This window comes from Carettochelys insculpta, chromosome 2 (assembly GCF_033958435.1).
Source record: "Carettochelys insculpta isolate YL-2023 chromosome 2, ASM3395843v1, whole genome shotgun sequence".
NCBI lineage: Eukaryota > Metazoa > Chordata > Testudines > Carettochelyidae > Carettochelys > Carettochelys insculpta.
In genome coordinates this window covers 80,888,853-80,894,852 of record NC_134138.1, presented here as the reverse complement: position 1 = coordinate 80,894,852, position 6,000 = coordinate 80,888,853, and positions in this window count along the sequence as shown.

Here is a 6,000-nt window from a genome sequence, read left to right as displayed (position 1 = left end):
CAAAAAAAAGGGCTGCCTTTCCTTAAAGCTTAAAAAACATTTTTAGGAAAAAGAAAACCAAAACAAATTAGATATGGAAAATATTTTTAACTTTTGTGGTTTTCTTAATGTGGACTATTTTGAGCATGATGTTTAGCCACAGAGTTGCTATTTGGGGATATTTGGGAAAGGCTGAGAATAAATTTAAGCATAATTACGTAAATTACTATTTATAGTGGTAGTTTGTTCTGAAAACACTTTTCTAAATAAGTAAATAAATAATACTCCAATGGCTCTCTCTGAAGATTGTGGCTCAATTATGCCAGATAGTGTACCAACACATCAGACTCATTCCAAAGAGTTTACAATCCAAAGAGATAAGACAGATACACAGTAATACATGTCTAATTTCCTTTTTCTTAGTTCATTTTGATTTTTTAAAGCCATCTCTTGTGCTTTTTTCCTCTTCACAGGTGAGTTAGTAAGTACGCTTTTGCCACTGTAATAGCATAGGCCTGACACATAGTAGTAGTTTTTTTCTTTAGGCAGGGGCTGGACTAGATCTCCTGCTGAGCTCCCTTCCAGCCATAGACTTCTACGATTTTATGACTCCAGTTACACAGGTTTTATTTTATGGCTTTGTTTTATGTAGTTATATAGATTTCATTTGATAAGCTTTGTGTTATAGCAACTGCTTGTCTTAAGTTGCAAAGAAATTGTTTAGAGAATAAATTGATTTTCAACATTGTAAGTCTGTAAGAAATCCTGCTTTTTGCTTTGTGAGAGAAATTGCTTTCTCTGAAACGAACTGTTCTTTGTGTAAGTGAGGAATGTGTGAAAATAAGAGACAAAAAATGCCAGCACCAGATGGTCAGAACAGTTAACTAGGAGGTGTGAACTCAGGTGTCTGTCAAATTGAGGATGGCCAAAGAGGGGCCAAATTGAGGGCGCTAAAGCAAAGGTATACCCCAGATCAGTGAATGAGATAAACCAGCCGCAATCACTCCCAAGATATTTATCAAAGGACTGATGCAGTCTGACAATGGAAGCAGCCTTGAGGTAAACACCATTTAACAATTGGATGACTTCAGCATGACACTGCAAAACCCATAGACTTCTTTTAGTTGAAACTTACAATGATAAAAGTGGAGTGTGTAATCATGGAGTTTTGGGTTTGCCCTGAGAAGACAACTTTGGAGCAGTGGATCGCAAATGACAGAATCTGGTTCCTTCCTTGTGCCCAGCCTAAATGGACATCAGGGTCGCACAGGCACCAACCAGACTGGTAACTGTGACACCTGCTCTAGTACTTGTGTGTGTGAATGAATGCATATGATGTATGCTGTATTTGCAATAAATTTCCACCCTCCCAAAAAAAAAAATCCCAGTGGTTTCTTAAAAGCATAACTATATGATGCATCCTTCTACACTAGCCAATCTACAAATCCATTAGGGTTTTTTTCATTCCTGTTATGTTCCTCCCACACTTTCTTTTCTTCATGTTTTTGATATTTGTTTTAAACCTGATAATACTCAGCTGAAGCCATTTCAGCTCCTCTTTAGTGTCCAGCTCCAACCCACCCTGCTGACCTTTAGTCAACAATTCTGTGGACATTATTTTATTTGTAATAAAAAATATATTACACACATTTATGCAAGCAAATATCTTAAATAACTTAGTCCAACGTATTTCAACATTCTCAAACTTAAAAAAACAAAAGCTTAAAGGAAGTCTTAGAACTTAACATCCGTAAAAGTGAAGTAAGCAAAAGAGGCCTGATGTTTTGCCAATGTAAAAAGCATTCATTTCTTTTTTTTTTTTTCTTTTCTTTAAGCAGAAGCCAAGTTTTGGGCCTTGACAACTAGGAGAATCTGAAAAAAGAATCTTTTATTCCACTTGGCTCACATTCACATACCCCCAACCTTCCCTAGTTTAGTCTTTCCTCGCTGACCTCTACCAGCAGCACAGGCAAACAATGTGTAATGAACCTCAATTGTATTTGATGTGCTAAAACCCACACTCTAGGAGGTAAAATGAAAGTACCAACCAGACAGGGCCACTTCAGGAACTGGGAAGAGAGCTATCTCAGAGTGAAGGGCCAAGTAACTGATGGGAGCTGGCTCCTGAAAATTGCTCCAGTTACGTACATTTTTCAAAAAGCTTGGCAAACAGACTGAAAACGGTGATTGGTTTAGTCATGCACTCTGATCAGACCTATTGCAGCCCTGAAAAGTCCATTTTTGATAACATTTTCTTACTGTGGGAAGTAATTTCAGCCTCAGAAATGTTTGAGTTGCACATTTGACTGACTTCCCTTGATCAAGATAAGGCTTTGGAGCATGCAAATCGTGAATATTTGTTTTGCACTCTCTCTGCTTTTGGTTTTGGGCCCAAGTTTGTCTGCTGCATTGAGTAACTATAAAAGTGCCTTTCTGGGCTTCTACCCCTGTTCAGTTTGTACGCCAGTGAAAATCTCTGCATATGCTGACAAAGTGTGTTTATTACTCATGGTTGTGACGTCCAACTTTTGACTGAATGGAGCACTCTTAAGAACTTGCTCAGCTTGCATAAATTGGGGGAAGAGTGACACATTCTTGATGGGTGGGTCGGGTGATCTCCAGCCTATCCTCAGCTTTCTGGTGGGGGAGGGATCCTGTGGAACTGAACTAGTTTTAAGGCCCTGGGAATTACGCTGGATGACATTTTAGGTTGAAATTGGGAAGGAATTATGGAAAAGTTGGAGGACAGATAGCAAAGGTGTCTGTCTCAGCTTTCCTGACAAGGGAAGTTGTCAGTCATGTAATTGCTTCTGTGATATAGCATAAGTATATTGCTTTGGATCCTCCTCCACACATATCAGAAGATTTGTTTGGACTTTTGCTTGAACATCTGAGGCAGAATATTCTGCATCTGCCCATTGTGGAAGGGATCATTTACCTATGCTATATTTATTTTTACTATTAAGGGTAAGTTCATTAATAGATCTGTGGGTCTGCTGCAGCCTGCAAACTTTATTTTGGGGTGAGCAAAGATGGCCATTAAAAAAAGGTAAACAATGTAAATTACTTAGCACTGTACTTGTGTTGCCAAAGTTCTGTGCTTTTTTTTTTTTTTGCTTTTTTAATATTTTTATTGCTTCTAACCTTCTTTGGAAAGTTTTGAAGGTCTATAAGCTATTTGCATCAATTTATTTCAGAGTTAGTCTACAGGAAATGCCCCTGTCTGTTGGGGATGGGCAATTATGTTCGAATTTGTAATTTATGTTCTTGGTTTTACTGTTTTAAAAGTCTAAAGCCGTTCTGAGTCAGCCATTCTCTTTAGACAGCTCCCGACAAGTGACCCTTTTTTCACTGGGAGAGTTGGCCCCCTCCATCCTCTCACTGCCCAAGACTAGAGACACAGATGGGGGCAACTGCTGAGCCCCAGGCTGAGTTCAGGAGTGGAACACTGGACTAGTGGGATGTTGGGGGGCAACAGAGTCTCTGGGACCAGGGGCCTATACCCTGGGCCTGGCAGGGCTGATGGACTGTGGAGCCCAAGAGGGTGGGATCAGCAGCTGATAGAACCCTGAGGGACAGACCACATTGGGGCACTATAGGACACTTCCTGGAGTCCAATAACATTGACTTTATTAGTGCTGCATCTGCAGTGATCCTGAACTGACTATGCAAAGTCAAGTTTAGTATTACTACCCTTGTTTTGCTGGAGTACAAAAAAAAATAACTTTAAAAGCCTGTAACATTCAGAGAAGAGGCTTGGTGTTATGCACTGCTTGCTTATAAAGTCAGTGTAATGTGGCTAACATTGACCCTACCCTGTATTGTAGACCAAGACTTACAGATAGAGGAAACCTTGTGATGGGATGTTCACCACCTTAGTAGGGAAGGGATTAACAGAACCCTAAGGAAGCTGCATAGGAAGCAACCACGAGGAGAGAAGCTGCAAGATGCAGCCTCTTAGGGCCACGTGGGCTCACATAAAAGGAGGTGTAAGGCCAGAGTCAGACAAGTCAGTCTCTGCCAGGAGTTGGAGGAGAAAAGACTGTGTTCTCAGTAAGCTTCAGTCTTTAGCACCTTGGACAGAGAAGTGCAGAGAAATACAGCCCATAGAACAGAGAAGGAGCTGGGACCCGGAGCAGTGGGGTGGCTTGGCCCAGATTCTGTGAAAGTGGGTGAACAACTGACTTCAGATTCTTTGGAAGGGGGCAGCACAGATGATGAAAGTGCCGTGGGGCTGTGTCATGAAGAGGATGCTACAGTTCTTGGAGTAATGTGAACAGGTGTGATGGTGGCGAGGCACCATCAGGAGAGGTTGTACTGACCTGTGGATCTAATTCCAAAGATGGTGAGCAGGAGATTCCAGTGTGGTGAGTGGAGCCCCCACACAGACCTTCTCTTACCTCCTGGCTGTTGCTTGCTTTGTATTTCCCTAAGCAGTGGTTTCATACTTACCAGGGGATTTTCCAACTCCCTGGCAGGCATTGAATGGTTAGCAATATCCTAGCAGACTGAGTGTCCCAGCTCCTGTGGACGTGCAGTCACAGCACTTTCATCTGTGTCTTGCCTTCCCTCACTTCCACATGGAGTTTTGGACATTAGCATGCTTAGCACCGGCTCTGTTATCTGGTTGAAGGATGTCTGTGAACTAGGCCCCTTGGACTCAGTGGATTTACACCTGAGTTCTCTGGGCTCCACCCTGTAATGACATTTCCAATCACATCTAAAAGGAATATCCCCCAGTATCACCACTGTCAGGCTCCCAGAACCTTTTGGTGTCTCTGATGACATAGGTAATGGGGTTCATGACAGTGATCTTCATACAGGGGCCTGCCTGTCAGCATGTGCTCTGAATACAGTTTGCATGTTCTAAGCTGTGTGCAATTCTGGTGTTCCACCAGACTGTAATGTTTCCACAAGGATTCCAACCTCCAAATGCTATTGGGGATCTGCCTGTGTTCAACTCTTAAGAATGTAGCAGAACCTACAAACTGATGGCTGTGGTGTGAATTCAGCTACATTCATATTGTACATCGCCTCTGAGGTATACTGCCCTGGTTATCCTGCTGCACTGGGGCGTGGGGAGCAGAGTCCCATCCCAGCTCTTCTTGGGCCATGCTGACATAAAGTTAATACATTCTGACTCAGCCCCCAGTGCCAGAGCCTTGGGAAGAGAACCAGTTTGTGTCCAGCCCCAGGCAGCACTGGTATCTCAGATCTTTGGGGTCCTTAAATGTGTGTTGATTTGTGGCTGCTGCTCCTCCCACATACCCCCGCTCCTGTGACCCATGCTTGGGCCAACCTCGTTTTCTTCCTTAGAACTAGCCTAATTACCAATAAAATCATCAACCAGTCTGCTTGCAGTATGCTGGTCTTCTTCTGGGTCTTCATCCACAACCTCAGGTCATGTGAACACAAACCATAAAATTGTTGAATTCCAACTGATTTAATACAATTGGTGTATGGTACTGTCTGTTTATCCTTTTCCACATTTTCAGAGGTAATCTCTCTGGATTGTCACACCCGTGTAAATTACACCTGGATGCTTTCGAATTTACCTGATTTTTTTCTTGTAATTCTCAGGGGTCACTTCAAACTTAAGGAGTTTAATTGTCTTAAATGTTTCATAGTTTACAATTCTATTTGGCTTTAAGCATCTAGGCTTTTTGCACCATCAATGGAGTGGGAATCAGATCCTCTCTGATAGGGATCTGGTGCAAATAACAAGGTTTTCCCAAGTTGGTTAGACAGGAAGAGACACCTAGTAATTTAGCATCTATGCCTCACACAGAACTGACTTCTTGTGGTTTACTCCCACCTACTGATTCATCTGGCCTCTGGTTCCCTAGTTGTGCCAGTTCTAGTTTATGTTCCCTCTCTGTTTCTCTCTTGTGCTGTTGCTTCTCCTTCTCATCCTGTTCTGGTTAGCACGGCATGCCCCTCTCCTTCTGTTTGGGCTGGTGTTTATTTGTGCTGATGAGTACATCTCTTTTGCTTCAACCTGAGACTCCTAGGCTTTTTCCA